The 17,472-nt window shown below is 38.4% G+C and overlaps 1 protein-coding gene across 3 annotated transcripts in view; it reads left to right on the top strand.

Annotated features, from left to right (window-relative positions):
- The window catches only part of ZNF385D (zinc finger protein 385D), a 963,336-nt gene that overhangs the window by 625,693 nt on the left and 320,171 nt on the right, over positions 1 to 17,472 (top strand). The gene's annotated exons all lie outside the window — the stretch shown is intronic.

Genomic DNA, 17,472 nt, shown 5'->3' with positions numbered 1-17,472 from the left:
AATTTCATTGCATCGCCAAATTTAAGCAGAATCCATAGTTAAAAACCATCTCTTTCCAGTGGGTAGTAATGGAGGTGGTAAGCTTGTTTATTGGCCACTAACAGAGTTTATCATGCATATATTTTCATAAATGGAAAAGCTGGTAAAGATAATAGGTCTTTTGGACAAAATACAATTTCAGCATCAGTAATGATACTGAAGGATGATGAAACAGATTATAATTTTAGTTTATATTTTCACCCTCTTGAAACAATTCCTTATGTGATCGTCGTGAGGAAGTAGGGCCAATTAGAATAGCAGTAGAGTCTAAAAGTACTGGTCAAAGGCCATCCATGCTGTACTGGATTATCGTGTGACTATTGGAGAAATGTTCACTGGGCTAGCTTGTGTTATTAACTGTATGCTAGTTCAGCCTCTTGTAAAGCAGAGTGATTCATAGGGTAATCAATTTCATTGTGTAATGCAAGTTTTTAATAGTACGAATTGAAATGTGATGTCCTACTTACTTTAGATGAAACTCTACTCTTTGAAAGGCAAGGCTAAAGTTGCCCTCAGTGTCTTGAACATTGCCTTACCATAATTTTGGTATAAGAAATGTTTTTCTGCTCCCAGAGGAAATCCTATGTATTCAGGAATGCTGTTTCTTTCGGGTTATGCTATGCAGCTTCTCGTACAAGCTGTTAGATATCCACAACTTTGGGAGCCCACCTGTCTCTAAAAAAAAATGTGTGGTACAAGAGCGAGGGCAAAAAGAATTGAGCAGTACACTTCAGGCATGTTAAAATTCAATAGCATCCTAATGTTTGAAAATGCTGAAGACTATGTATTTATATATGTATGTATGTACGCACACACATATATGTGTACATGTGTATGTATCTTAATGTGTGTGTGTGTTCAAAATTGTAACGATTTCAGGTAATTTTTCAAAACAATGCTTTCACTTTGCAAATTGGTTGGCCATGACTTTCTTCTTCATTTTTCAACTGCAAATGGTTTATCAAGTCAGGGAGAACAGGGACAAAGGGAAAGCAATGCTGCCTTCTTGGGCTTTTCTGGTGACTTGTGAGAATGGGGTAGAGATGTCACAAATCCTTTATTTGTGTCCCCAGCAGAGCGTGATGAAGAGCATGGTGATGCTATGGTACGGGTGAATTGATATGAAAGCGGGATATTTACTTCCTTTATAAATCATCTGATTTGTCAGTGTTGCCCCCCACCCCCACCCCTTCAAATATAGCTGAAGAATCACTACCTGAATAGCCTGGCTCAGCCTATCTGCTTCAATTCATTCCTCCTTTCCCTTGGGACTGGACAACTGGACCCTGCCCTTGCTTAGTTGGAGTCAGTTGTGTGTGTGTGCAAGTTGGTGGAAGATGTAATATTTTCAGATCTCAAGAACAGCTCATGTTTGGAGTGTGCTGTCTCAGACTTGCCAGAATAATAGAGCTTTCTAATGACTTAAGCCTCACTCTTATCTCCTATTGAGATTTTAGTGCAGTGTTTTCAATAATCGTTCATTTGTACTTCCTGTGCTGTGATTTAAGAGTTTGCTGTTCAGTCACCGTGGACACTTTTGTTACTTATTCTATCGATCTTGGATCTTGCATTCACCATTTGGAGTTAAATATAAGGTTCACATGGGAGAAGGAAGCAGGGAAAATCTCAGTCAGCAACCTGAGTGGGATTTACTGTAAAAGCAAGGGAAAATAATAAATACTTATAAATTTACCCTCCCACCCCCATCACTATTTTAGATAGTTAAAAATTACATGTTCCAAAGATGAATAGCCATTAATAATTTATCCAGAAATAAAAGCAAGGCAGCTGGGAGACTTCTTCCTAGATGAAGGAAGAGAGGCTGTGGGTGGTTGTCAGTACAAGGGACTGAGCTGCCCAGTTACAGTTTGGTTAAGAGGACTGTGCTGGTATGAAGGGCAGGTTATTTGCCTGAGTGCACCCCAGCAGTTGCTCAGCGCCTGGCAGAAGGTTGTAACTGTGCACTGTCTCCAGCTCTCAGCACCGTATGTTTGAATTGTCTCCCCATTCCCATCTGGCCTGACACATTTCTCCACTGCTGGGTAGGTGAGTTGTTGCCAGTGGTCATGCCAACCACACAGATTCCCCATGGTTGGCCAGAGAGATGCCATGTCTCACCCGTTGCCATCAGGAGAGAAAATGGGAGGCTGATTGTGCTGAAGAAATTCTGTGTGGCTGCATATCAGTAAGCTTTCAGTTCTGAGTCAAGCAGGTAGAGACTGTGGTAAGCTTATAGCCAAGAAGGATCTGGGGCTTGCCCCCATGAGAATACTCCTAAAAAAAATGAAATGATACACTTTAAACAGAACTAAGAGGCAAATATTAGAGCTCTCCCTAAATGTTCCTATTAATGGCATATTAATTAAACCTAGAGAAAAGGGCAGGCAAAATTTAGAAAGTGTGAATGAATCATTCAAGTTTGCCTTGGTGTTAGTTGTGGATCAACTCTCTTCATTAAAATGCCTAAGGAAAATAGGAAAAACATTTGGTGGCATGCCTATAATAAAAACAAAACAAAACAAAACAAAAACCTCACTGAGGAAGCTTTTAATACAACAGCTAAAAAAAAAAAAAAAATCTAGTAGGAAAATTCTAGGACAGAACCCTATTCCCCTGCCTATAATAGACGCATTTGTACCTTGTCTTAGGAAGGACTTTTTTCCCCTGGGATGTTTAGAACATTCTCATGTCAGCACTTACACTTTTGGTTGTAGCTGGACCATCAAGTTCACCTCCAAACTAGTGTGTTAGAAAAATATTTAAATGGCAAGGTTATGAGGAAGGAAATGATCAGAAAGCAGCAGGCAGCAGAGAAAAACATTCCTCTTTTTTAGTGGTTTCAGTAGAAACATTTAACTCCTTCTAATTAGTTTGTACTGAGTGATCTGTTATGAGGAATTAGGTCCACTCGACTGTTTCTAAACACTCAGCCACTGTTTCTATCTCCCCGAAGCTGACAGGGGTGAGAATAATTCAGGAAGAAACTTCTATGTCTAAAGTCCCCCTTTTAAAGCGTGAAGTCCTGACCATTGTGTCTTATTACAAATACCTCTAAATTACATGCAATAAATTACTACAAAACAGGGCTGGAGAATGTTAACAGGTGAATACTATCAGAAAGGGTCATGAATAAGAACCTGAAATCTAAGATAACTTTAAAAGCCATAAAGATTTCTTCCTCAAGACTATTCTCTTTTTAATTTCATATGAAGTTCCTATTTTAAAAGCCAAATTCCAAATTTGATCAACATGCCAGTAACATGGATTCCTTATCACATCCTTAAATTTTAAGCTAGTTTTTTTTAAAGGATCTCCACAGTTGTTGTAATTATATGGAAATGAGGTATGCTTATTTAAGGGATAAGTTCCAAAATTCATGAGCTAATGATGACTTGCAAAGTTACGCTTTCGTGGATGACATAATTGTTCCAAAAAACAAATGACAAATTTAAATTTGTGGTTTCTGACTTCCATACCAGAAGATTTGGTCACAGTTGCTTTTGACTGAACACTCCGTTGATAAGACAAGATGTGTTGGTTGGTGTGTGTGTGTTTAATACTGGAATGTCAAATAGTTCCTTGTTATATATATACTTAATATTGTACTTCAGTCATAGCATTTATGTATTCCTGGATCTTTTCACATCATTTGAAATGTAATACATTAAGTATTGACTTAATAAGATAGATATTAAAGTATTTTTTTAAGCACAGCTGGCTTTCAAGTTTAGCAACCATTATATACATTAGAGGTTTTAAAAATCAAGTCATAAGGATCATTTTCAAAGCTTTTCCTGCCTAAGAAAGCATGATGCTTGTATAAGCAGAAGCCTGTTTCTACTTTGACCTTGAGAAAGGGATGTTTCCATTTGTATTGCACTAGGAAAAACATGTCAAAAAACAACAAAGGTCATAGTCCCTGCCCTCTCTCTTTCTGTCTGTCTCTCTTTAGAGAAGCCATTACATATCATTTCCCACAAAGATTAGTTTTGCAACAGAATTTCACACATGATTGGTGGCATTAAGAGAAAATACAGCATAAGAGGTGGCTAGAAATATCAAAGCTTAAAGTGGTTGAGATCATGCTTGAACCAAATTGCTAGGATTGAAAATAGGAAGATGCTTTGCTCTGTCGCAGCGTTAAAATCGTTATGAAGCAGCTGGAAGTCAGCCCTGATTGCATATGAACTCCAGGCTTACACAGCCCTTGAAATGGAAGGTATTTTCATGAAACCCTCTTGATTCCAAAACCTCAAATGCATATGAACCTGTATTAAGGCATGGGCTGGGATGTAGTGAATCTCTTTTCTTTCTTATCAATCTTTCAGTTTTTTCTTTTTTTGCCCACATGTAATATCACATTTCTGTAAGTGGAGAGGAAAAAGAAAAGTAACCTGGCCAAGGTCAGAAAGGAAATTCGCAGCAGTATCAGGATTGATGCTCACAGAAAATGCTGTGTGCCCCACAGGAAGATGGGTGCTATGGGGGCAGGAATGGGGTTGGTAGGCTGAGAGTTTTTAATGGATAAATGTTGTTTAATCTATATCCTCAGCACTCTTGTTAGTGCCAGGCACTTAGAAATATGTGTTGGATGTGCAAGACTGAATGGGTGTGGGAGAGCAGAGAGGAAGGGAATCCACTTCCTCCACGCATTCCCTAAGGCTGATATTCCCTATGAAAGCTAGTACTCGGGCATTGACAAGAGAAACAATCCCTTTTGCTGCTGAAACACTAGCTTTTTTTTTTTTTTTTTTAACCCAAGTCCTAGTAAGGACAAGGCCATAGAAATTAAATTTTAAATTAAATGTGATAAATTCCATAATCTTTTTTTCTGTTTCTAGTTGCTTCTTTCATAGGACTCTGCAGTGTAAAGCCGGTGTTAACTCTATAGAATATTAAGGCCAATGTACAAAAATGTCTGAAAAATACTTAAAATTATATAAGATAGCAAAATTATAGTTAATAGCAACTCACCTCATCACAATTTCAGTTTTCAGCTTTCACTTTGCTTAAGTGAATTTTCTCCAGATGTTGGCATTCCCTTGCCAGCAGGCTGGGATGGGCATAAAAGACCCTATATGCACAAGTAGCTAAAAATGTTTAGGAAGGTCTCCAGTTTTGAAGGTTGTCATTTATGATGGCAGAAGAAAATGAATATAATTTTGCCTACAGTTTGCAGGGCTTTAGTAAAGTTGCTCTTCACACTTACCTTTTTTCATATTCATGGATTTTGCTGATGAGGGAAAGTGGTTGTAGCAGATTGCTCTGAGGATAAAAACGCAATAAGGACTGTAAATGTACTTTAATAAACACGATCCCTTACACTTGTATAGCAATTTGTATTTTTTAAAATGTGTCAACATTTTGCTTTTTTTATCTTCAAAATGACCCATTGTGGGAAGTAGACAAAATATAATTATTCCTATTTTTAGATGAGGAATTTGAGCCTCAGATGACTGAAACAACTTTCTCAAGGTCACAAAGCTAGTGACTGTTAAGGTGTAGACTCTATGTCAATACTTCTGAGACTTACTTCAGTGCTCTTTACAGTGGAGAATGGGGGTAGGGAGATATTTTTATGAATGGAAGATTATTTGTAACAGTAATATTTGAAAACATTCTCCAGCCAATAGCTAGAGAAATGAGTCAAATAATTGGGATCCAATATGTGTTTGTGTTTTGACTTGACTTTGTGAAATCACAATTCATAACAGAAATCTGAACATAATTTATAATTTTATTCTGCCTTGTCTTTTTACATCAAATCATTAATAGTCAGAAAATATGAATTCTGCTTAGAAGGCATGCATCAGTGTTATGGACTGAATGTTTGTGTCCCTGTTTCCCAAATGTATAAATTGAAGCCCTAATTCCTAATATGATAGTATGGAGGTGGGGCCTGTGGGAGGTAATTAAGTTTAGATGAAGCCATTCGGGTGGAACCCTCAGGATGGGATTAGTGTCCTTATAAGAAAAGGAAGATGTGAGAGCTTCCTCTTTCCACCGTTTGAGGCTGTAGCAAGAACGTAACTGCTGCAAGCCAGGAAGAAAGGCTAACCAAAACCAAACCAGGCCTACGCCTTGAACTTGGACTGCCCAGCCTCCAGAACCATGAGAAATAAATGTCAGTTGTTTAAGCCCTCCAGTCTGTGGTTTTTTGTCATGGCAGCCAGAACAGATTAAGACAGTTGGCCTCAGGCAGGAAGGATCCAGGCTTTCTCTACTGCCTCAGTTCCTCTAGTGTCTATATTTAGTGTAGATATTAAAGCTTATATTAATTGTATACTGTATGTTTTTGCTGTCTCACTATTTAACTCAATGCTTATTTAAAAAAGTCCAAATTATCTGTGCTACGATCTCTTTGATATTTACAGTGACCCCATCTCTACCATTTGTTCAAGATGGAATCCCAGTCTAGTCTTTGTTCCATGACTGATAAGTAGGAAAAATGGCCTACTTTACAGTTGTACCTCTTCCATTCAGTAGTGCTGTGTCCTTGGGAAAGTCATCTCACATTTTTGAAGTTTTGTTTCTTTGTAAAAGGAGAATAATAATAATATAATAATGTTTCTCACGGTTCTATTTGGAGGACTAAAATATGCTATACACATAAAAGTGCCTAGCACTGGAAAGTACATGGTAAACAGTTAAGCTTAATTCTTTATTTCTTTTTTTCCAACTCATATACAAATGTATGAAAATTGAGAAAAGTGATTTTGCCTGTTGGGGTCAAACTAGGAACCATGCTTAGTAAATTACATAGAAATAATTTAATGTAGATAATTTGGTATATAGGTGATAGAAGAGCTGAAAAGCCACATGGGGAATGGTGAGACAATTCATAGAGTAGCAATAGCAAGAAACTGGTAGTTATAGATGGAAACACAAGAGAGACTCCTGAAGGCCAGGGCCCAGGGCCTCCTGGCAGGAGCTGGAATCATAGAGGGCATCCCACATTACACTCAGAGAGAGATAGAAAAATACCCTGGTTTCTCCCTTTCTCTTGCCCTCCAATCCATTGCCTTCTGCCTCTCATTGATAGAACTGAGCCGAGGCCAACTGAGGTGGCCTGGGAAATGTATCCTGCAGGTTCTAGCCTCTAACTCTGTAGCTTAGAGGAAGAGCAAGAATAGATCTCAGGACAAATTGGCCAAAGACCTGCAGAGAGATCTTGCCCCTGATCTATAAGTAGCAATTTAAATGGGAGAGTATTTCTGCAAAGCCACCTCAAGTATCAGTAAGAGTTTGGTTGGGGAAGATACACTTAAGAGGGAAAGGAAGTATGGTTCAAGAGCTTTTGGCAGCTCTTCACCAATCCTCCTGGTTCAAGTATGTACTTTGTCACTTTCTGGTAGCACGGCTTTGGACAAATTAGTGAATCTTTCTTTGCATCAGTACTTAATATAATCAGTTGAAAAGTCTGACAGTGAAGTGTAATGAAATTTGAATACAAACTTTACAATCTCCAAAGCACTGTATAAATGGACCTTGTTATGAAGGTGTGAAAAGCCAAGTGAATTAGTAAAAGAAGTGGGGAGTTTGAAAAATAACAACTTGGAAATAAATGTTCAGCTATGCAGTTTAACATTCCAGCAGAGATTTCTGAGGACATTGAGGGAAGAAGCATTTGGTTACTTCATCAAATAGCCTCTTGTATTGTGGTTTAAATATACCTTAGAGGCCACATCTAATCTATTCTTTGTCATATTTCTATACCAATGGGAAAGTTCAGACTTAGAGGCAGGAAGAGAAAGTGAGCAGGGCAGGAACCCTGAGATTCCATGCCCCATACTCTTTCCCCTGCAAGACTCTAATGGGGATGGACGTATTGAAAACTGAGAGAGTTTATTAATAATTGCTTAGGAATTGAAGAGGAATTCGGTATTGATTTTTATCTATTCCTCCATGTGTTGCTGGACTTTTAAAGACAGATTTCTTTGGCTGAATGGACCTACCATTAAAAAAAAGCAAGGCAAAATATTCTGCCCTTCCTGTATAGAATTACTAGGATTTCTCCCAAGGTCTGCTTGTAAAGTCCTGTGACAATTTACAACTTATGACGCTCTTGTTTTGAGGTACCACCATGGTAACTGCTGGGAAGTGTTTCCCTTGCAGCACACAATAAGGAAGTCACCGTTACCATCACGTGTTTTAATTAGCTGCCCGGAGGAATGGTGGGCTATAGCTTAGAGGTCTGTGGGCATTCTTAGGATTTGTATACTAAGGAAAATGTATCAGTTAAAAGGTAAATTGGAAGGCAGATTGATTAATTTTTTTCCTTTAAAAGAAAAGTTGTGTAGGATCCTAAATACTAACCTGGTGAATCACTTCGTTTATGGCACCCATCTGGTTTTTTTCTCACTTTTAAATCAATAAGTACAAATACTGTAGTGAGAAGCTTAAGGCATGAGTTTTATGGACCTCTCGGTTTCCTTTGAGAATTCTCAGCTTCCCTCTGTGAACAGCCCTGATGCTGATAGGTGATAACAGGTGATTTGGCCACTGCTCACAGAAGAAGAATTGAATATGGGCTGAATGCCTGCCTGTGCCAGGCACTGCCATGAGTTATTCCATTGGCACCTCACCACCAGCCTTAAGGGGAACATCAGTGGATCTAAACCCTGGCTGTACCAAAGAATCACCTGGGGAACTTTGAAATGATACTAATGTCAAAGCGCTGTCACGGTCCAGTATAACCAAATTCTCTGAAGGTGGAGTCAGGCATCTGCATTTTCATTTAATACCCCTCAGTTAATTATGAAGGACAGCCAGAATTAAGAACCACTGAGATGGGAAATTTTAACCATTTTACAGTAAGCATCCTGAGGCCCTGGGAAGTTCCAGATTGCCCCAGGTCACCTAGGCAGCAGTTGGCTGGGTCAGGATTCCAGCCCAAGTCAGTCTGAGTTTAAAGCCTGGGTTCTTTCCCCACGACACATTGTCTCCTCTCACGGAAATCAGTGTATGGCATGACGTGTGGGCCTGATTACACATTGCCTGTGCTGCCAATCCCTGGTTTCCACAGTGAACATCCCTAATGGCTGGGAACCCTTCCTTTCTACTTGGGATCCTTTATAGAGCTGGTACCCAAAAGAAGTCCATATTACAGTAGTTGATTCAGGATCACAGTAATATAGTTCTGGAAAGGATTTTGAAATCTTGCTTCCCAAAACTTAGTGTTTGTACAAATTACCTGAAGATTATATTATAATATAGATCCTGACTCAGTGGGTCTGAGATGTGGCCTGAGATTCTGCCTTTCTAACAAGCTCCCAGACGTTAAATGTTCCTGGTCCACCCACTGATCACACTTTGAGTAGTTATGCTGTAGAGGCCAGTTAGATGAGCTACCACTTTATGCACATGCGGGAAATCAGGTCTAAGTTTCCAACCTAAGTATACTTTATTCTACAAGACACCGCATGGTCCATGGTTTGAGCTCCAATTACGGTGACAAATGATTCCATGTTGCCTGGGACTTAGAGGGTTTTCAGGATGTTGGACTTTCCGTGTCAAAACAGAAAGTTTCATGTGTACTGGGATGAATTGGTCACTCTAGTTTCTGTAGACTGAATTTGAACCTTAGATTCAACTCTCAAGAGTGGGGAGAAGTTGGGCAAGCAACTTGATCTCTTTGAGCCTCAGTTTCTTAATCTGTGAAGCAGGAATAATAAATGATACTCTGTAGAGTGTTTGTAAGGATTAACTTAGATGGCATATGGAAAGCACTGGAAACACTGTCACCAGGTTCACTTTCAGTAAATGTTCACAGTGGTTATTGCTGTTTATAGACCTGACTTGGTACTCCCTTCCATTACTTAAAAGAAGAAGAAATACCCCAAAGATCAATTGCAGGTGACCATGGATCATCTTTATTGCATCATCTCTGTACAAGGAGGGCAGCTTTTAAATCATCTCCTGCCCTTGTTATGATGGGCAAGCTGGAATGAAGTCAGTCTTCATTGTACACTTTGCCTACCCCAAACATCAATACTAATGTTTTTTTGTTTGCTGCTTAGGGAAAGAAAGGCCTGGCTAAGACTTTGCCACCTTGGGACTTTCTGATCTGGCCCCTCATGTTCCTGTCGACCTTGTTTATCCATTAGTGTTTCTCTGAGCTCTGTAACAACTTATGAGGGCGGCTGCAGCTAATGACTGTGCCTTCCATCTCCTGACCCGTCATTGTGTTAACAATCGATATCCTTAAAACAACACACACAGTCAAGGCAGCTCCTCCACCGCAGCTTCCATTAAAAATGTCCGTGGAGAGAAAGAGAGAAAAATGTTTAACTCATGCACTTCCTAGCACAGAGCCTGGCACAAGAACATCGGATTCGTAAATGTTTATGGAGTGTGATAGCAAGCTGTGGGAATCTGTCTCTGATGCAAGTGACTTTTCGGTAGTGACTAGAGTCTACTACTTAGACCTCTACTTCCCCTTGCTCAGTTGGATGGTGTTGAGAGAATGAGGCTGGCTTTGCCAGTCACTACCCAGGAAAGCCGATTCCCTCACCTCCTGTCAAATGCCATACGCTTCTGAGAGCATTTAGTCGGCTAGATATGTGATGATTAGTTGGGAAGCAAAGTGCACTTTTGTTTTTCTATTATCACTGGTAAGTGGGGAAGCTGCAAGCAGTCGATTATTCCACAATAGAGGTTACTCAGCCCAAACTGCTGCTGACTAGTATTTTAAACAAGAAAACAAATGAACAACAAAGCAGAAGCTACTCTTGCTTTCTTTAAGTATAAAATGCAATTGCAGAAAGGACCCAACATAATCACACTTTTGTTTATTTCCATTTTAGAGGTAAAATTGGGAGATTTTTGTCTCTATTTTCAACACTGCTTACTGTAGTTAAAGCCTTCTGAAAGGGGATTAAACATAAGGGGCCAAAAGTCTCCATTTCATGGACAGAAAAATAGAGGCCAAGTGGTTAGTAAATGTTCATATTTGGCTCTTATTAATACTCAAACATTAAAACCCAGGTCCTGAGATAGGGATGTGAATTTGGGTGAATTGTCCTGAGCCTCAGCTTCCGAATCAGTTGAGATAATAATGGCAACTCACCCTACTTCACAAGGCAGAGGTGTAACTTACTAATAATAGCTAAGATTCAGTAAGTGCTTAGTCCCTGACAGCCACTTTTGTAAGTATGGCAACCCAAGCAGTCTTCACAACAGCCCTGTCATGGAAGAATTATCAGTATTCCTGTTTTTAAATGGGAAGACCAAGGTACAGTGAGATTAAAATGAGACTAAAATCAGTGGCCAAGTCAGGTCATACCCAAGATGTCTGGCTGCATAACACAGACCTCCTCACCACACCTTTCTATGTGACCTTGAATAAATTCCAGTCTCTGACAACTCAAACCTAGGAGCATATTCTCACCATTCAAATAGAGCAGCAGTTGTTTGAAGAAGGCAACAAACTAACAAGAGAACCAATGCACAAACAAAACTCCTCTCAGTGTACAAGCCAAGCAGCCACCTGGCAGGTGGGGCCTGAGGCTGACATCAGGGAAAGACTCCAGGTCCCTTTCAGAAAGTCTGCACAGGGCAGGAGATATAAAATCCTGTTCATGGAACATACAGCACCAACCCCTGTAATTCTCCAAAATTGTGACTGACACATAACGCTAATCACAGTGATGGCCGTCTATCTTTACATGAGTGCTATGAGCTAGGAGATGTGCTATGGCCTTTACCTGTGTGAGTTTGTGCCTGATAGAAGAACCATACTCTTCCAAATGGAGCAATAGTCTTCTTTCTCACTCTCTTCTTCCTGGGCACATCAGGCAATGTGCCACATGTGCAGTGATCCTTCTTATCAGATAGTAATGCAAACACCTTTTAGACCCTTGGAGCACCTTTTAGACCCTTTTAGACTCAGGAACTGAGAGAGAACATGTACTCTTCGAATATGTTCAATAGAATATTTTTGTACTTTTTGAAAAAGTAATACAGTACAGTTTTTAAATTGAGTATTATAAAAGTATAAATAGTGAAAACTAAATCCCCCCCACCAACCACCATAGGTGCATTTTGTTGTATTTGAGAGACTAAATTCTATGGAAGGGAGTGTGTGTATATATTTTGTGTACATACGTATCTATCTATCTTATGTGTATGTGTGTGTGTATATATATATATATCCCCCTCTTGTTTATACATATAATGGAAGTAACCTGTGTACCTTGTTTTGCATATTGTTTTATGTATCGTATACTGATTCTCATTCTTTTTATTTTATGGCTACATGGTATCTAATGATTTATTTTGCTGGCCTTCAAAAAATAAATTATTTCTATTATTTTACTAGTAAAAACACTGACTGTCATAGTGCATAATAATTCTTTGTTACATGGACACATGTATCTATCTATAGAAGTGGGATTGCTGTCCCAGCACTTTAGGAGGCCAAGGCAGGCGGATCACTTGAGGTCAGGAGTTCAAGACCAGCCTGGCCAACATGGTGAAACTCCGTTCCTACTAAAAATACAAAAATTATCCAGGCGTGGTGGCAAGCGCCTGTCATCCCAGTTACTCGGGAGGCTGAGGCAGAAGAATCACTTGAACCCAGGAGGCAGAGGTTGCAGTGAGCCGAGATTGTGCCACTGTACTCCAGCCTGGGCGACGGAGCGAGACTCCACCTCAAAAAAAGAAAAAAAGAAATGGGATTGCTGGGGCAAGGCATATTTAATCCTTACGCTTATTGCCAAAATGCCCTCTGGAAATTTTTTATTGATGAATTTCTACATATATTTCTATCATTAAAAAGTAGAATAATTGCTTTTAAACTGACAAACTGCCTTGAAGACCTCTTAGAGCATGGATTTGTAGGATAGAACAGCATGAAACAGCTTCTGCTTTTTTGTCCTTGCTCTCCCCTCCCCAGTCTACTTCTCTATTTCACTTCTATTCTGCTAATTCCATATGGATGTTAGTCTGGTTATTCAAAAAGGCAGTGGTGCCGTAAAACTGAAAGATGACCTGTGCTTTACAAATGGGGATAAATGCAACAAGCAGAACGCACTTTGTAAGTGAAATTTTACCCTTCTGCTTCAAAACCAGAAGGTTGATCCTTGAAAGATCTCTGAAGGTAGTTATAAAACCAAAACTACCAAAGGTAGTTTTAAATACGGTTAGAAATTTTCTTTAAACAGTCGGTGGGCATTAAGAGGCAAAACCACATTTATATTATTCCACATTTCAGTGATTCTTTCTTATATTTCTAATTCCATATTTTTTAAAAAAAATTTTTATTTAGCACACAATAGGCTTAGAAATAAACTGGAGTATCTATAGCATGTCTTTATGGTAAAAAAGGAAGATGTCACCTTTATCAAGGAAACAAAATTTCCAAGCAGCGATGATGTCACCATCTATTGAGCTCTTGTGCTGTTTACAAACATGCACTCATTTACTCCTTAAAACGAGGCTGCTGTTTTAATGACTAGATGTCATTATCTCTATTTTACAAAAAAGGCAATTTCAGGAAGCTTAGAAGGTTAAGTTTCCCACCAAGGAAGAGGGAAATAGATTGAAAATGTCATGCAAAGGATTCAGTCCAAGACTTTCTGAGTAGACAACTTGAGTGCCAAAATACTGACACTACCCTTTGTTATTTTCTGTCCAGCACACAATTCTTGGGCCACTTCTGTGAAATCTTGGTAGTAGGGACATTTATGTAAAGTAGAGGTGCTCATTTTCCCAGCCCTTGCTGTTAGAGTCTTCAGGACAATCATAGCAATCCCTGCTAAAGTATGAACAATACTCAAAGCCCAATCCTACAAGAAAGACTGTGAGGAGGACAAGGCAACCAATCAGCTTTTCTCTTGTGTTGGAGAGATATTCTCCAATTACCTGCTGTCTCTTTGTACTATGCCTTGCAGTTCCCAGAGATGTCGAAGCAACAAAAATTAAGTGAAGGAAAGCAGTCAATCACTGCACTTAATGATATGCTAATTAGGAATGCTGTGTAGAAATCAGTCTAGTGTCCTAATTTACATCCCCTCTGTTCATTGAGCCATTTAACATTCTCCCCCATCCTGGTGACTGTGTAGGCATTTTGTAATATCCAATAGAAGAATTTTATATATACATGGCACCTTGGAATCACATCTGACATCTTTATATGTAAGGATGTCACCTTATATACTTCACCTTATGTTTAAGATAAGAAAAATGAAGATTAACAAATTTAATTGCCTAGCCCGAATAAGCAACCAGTAGTGAGTGGTACAAATAGGGCCGCCTAGAATTCAGATCTGTTGACTACTTCCTAGTATTGTTTGTTCTCCTAGGTATATAGGGGATGGTCATTGATTCATTGTCTTGTTATTTCTTCACCACACTTCTAGGAGATGAGTATTATCCTTTTCATTTTACAGATTTAAAAAACTGACATTAAGTTACTTTTCCAATGTCATATAGAGTGTGGAGGAACAAGAAGGTGACTCTTTGCTTACCGAATTCAAACCTCCAGCCTGCCATTATTTGCATTAGGTTTGAATGTGGGTAGATCTCTGCACTCGGCAGAGTCTAAATGAATTCAAAGATCTCTCCCGGCCCTAAAATTTTCTGATCCTACATAGCTGTGGGGATAAAAGGGTGGAACTTGTTGCAGCAATAAATCACTGCAGCCCACACGAGTCCCAACGGCATGATCAAGTCTCCCTCATTCCATTCCTCACTGTCAGCAGTGTGCATCATTTATCTCTAGTAAATGCAATAATCATCCCTAATGAGTTTCCTGACTTGATTCTCTTATGCTTCCACCTCAAACAAAACTTGGCTGTCCCATGGTATAGCTACAGACAAGCTAATCCCACAACACAGAGACACATATGAAAATGCCTCCAAAGGTTCTTATTTCCTGACACGTGGGGTCCAAATTTCTTATCTAGGTGATCAGTGCAGCCCAGGTTTTGGCTCAAATGTACCTTGAAGTTTTATTTTTACAAAACTCTCCTTACCTCATCCTCAGGTCCAGCCCTGCAGAATCACTCCTCATTTCTTAACCTTCTGTGTCTTTACCTCATGTTGTCCATCTTACTTGATGCATAGTTTTTTTTTCCCCACTGTATTTCCAAAAATGTAAACGCTCATTTTTATTCACTGTTAGTCTCTTCTGTCTTTGAAATATCTTATATAAGAGCATATAAATCTCACAAATTCATCAATAAGGTTCATTGCAAATGGCACCTTCTTTAGGATGACCATCTAAAATAAAAGTTTTTTAAAAAAGAAAAACAAAAAAATCTTTACAAAAAGTAATTATTCTTTTCTCTGAATTCCCGTGTTTCTCAAACATATCTGAAAAAAAAAAAAAAACCCTGAGTGTTCTGGTTTCCTACTGCCTAGTCTGGATCTACTCAATCAGAATCTTCATGGATAGGGCCCAGGAATCAGTATTTTCACAAACTCTTCCCTAATATCACAAGATTGTTGGCTCTCTATAAGTTAATGTATAAGCATAATGCAATTGCATTCAAAATACTAATAGTATTTGATCTTGAACTAGGCAGAATGATACTATAATTTATCTGAAATAAGAAACATAAGTGAATATTCTCTGAAATTATGAAAAAAGAGTGTTCTGACAGGGGAAGCATATTCTAAAATATACCAAAAAAACATAATAATTAAATAATTTGGTCTTGAATAATAGACAAATATGAAAACCATATTAGGACATTAAAAAGTAAATCTCAATACTTTTATATATGGGGATTTAGGCTATGATAAAACTGATATTTCAATTCACTGGTAAAACAGAAACTCTTAAATAAATAGGGGACAACTGGATACACATTTAGACAAATAAGTGGATTCCTGTTTCACTTCTTACACTGAAATAAATTGCAGATTGAACAAAGATTCAAACATAAAAATTTAAGCTATAAATACGTAGAAGAAAGCAAGGGTGAATAAATTTATACACTTGCAGTGGAAAGTCTTTGTAATCAGGACACAAACCCAGAATCACAAAAGAGAAAAATGACAAATTTAACTACATAAAATTAATAACTTGTGCTTGGAAAAATAATTCATAAATTAAGTTTAAAAAAGAGACAAAGTTAGAAAACAGTATTTACAACACCGATGTCAGACAAATGGCTAATTTCATTCATTAACAAAAAGCTTATAAGAATCAATAAAGAAAGATAAACAACTAAGAAAAATTGATGAAGAATATGAACAAACATTGACAAGCTTATTCTAAAGTTTCTATGGAGAGGCAAAAGACCTAGAGAGCCAACATAATATTGAAGGAGGACAAAGTTGAAGGACTGACACTACCCTACTTCAGAGCTTACTATAAAGCTACAATAATCAAGATATTGTGGTATTGGTGAAAGAATAAACAATAGGTCAATGGAACAGAAGAGAAAGTTCAGAAATAGACTGATGTAAAGATAAGCAACTGGTCTTTGACAAAAGATCAAAGAAAATATAATGGAAAAAGTCTTTTCAAAAAATGGTGCTGAAACCAACGGACATCCACTTGAAAAAAAAATGAATTTAGACAAAGACCTTATACTCTTCACAAAAAGTAATTCAAAATGGATCACACACATAAATGTAAAATGCAAAACTATAAAACTCCTGGAAAATAACATAGAAGAAAATCTAGAGGACCTTGGATTTGGTGATGACCTTTTAGATGCAATGCCAAGCCATGATCCACGAAAGACGGAATTGATAAGCGGGACTTCATCAAAATTTTAAACATTCTGCTGTAAAAGACACTATAAAGAGCATAAGAGTCAAGCCACAGACAGGGAGAAAATGTTTGCAAAAAATATTTCTGATAAAGGACTGTCATCCAAAATATACAGAGAACACTTCAAGGTCAAGAATAAGAAAACAAACAACCTGATTAAAAAGTGGGCCAAAGACTTTAGCAGATACTTCACCAAAGAAGATATGCAGATAGAAAATAGGCATATGAAAAGGTGTTCCACATCATGTATCATTAGAGAAATGCAAATTAAAACAACAATGAGATATTACTACACAGCTACCATAATAGTCAAAATCCAGAACACTGACAACACAAAATGCTGGCTAGAGTTTGGAGCAACAGGAACTCTCATTCATTGCTGCTGAGAATACAAAATGCTACAGGCACTTTAGAAGACAGTTTGGCAGTTTCTTACAAAACTGAACTTATTTTTACCATATGATCCAGGAATCATCTTTCTTGGTATTTACCCCGAAGAAACTGAGAACTTGAGTCTACACCAAAACCTGAACATGGCCAGGCATGGTGGCTCATGCCTGTAATCCCAGCATTTTGAGAGGCCGAGGCTGGCAGATCACCTGAGGTCAGGAGTTCCAGACCAGCCTGGCCAACATGGTGAAACCCTGTCTCTACTAAAAATACAAAAAAATTAGCCGGGTGTGGTGGCAGCCACCTGTAATCCCAGC

Source organism: Pan paniscus, chromosome 2, assembly GCF_029289425.2.
Source record: "Pan paniscus chromosome 2, NHGRI_mPanPan1-v2.0_pri, whole genome shotgun sequence".
NCBI classification, from domain to species: domain Eukaryota; kingdom Metazoa; phylum Chordata; class Mammalia; order Primates; family Hominidae; genus Pan; species Pan paniscus.
Note: the sequence above shows the minus strand (reverse complement) of the source record. Positions and strands in the feature narration are given on the sequence as shown.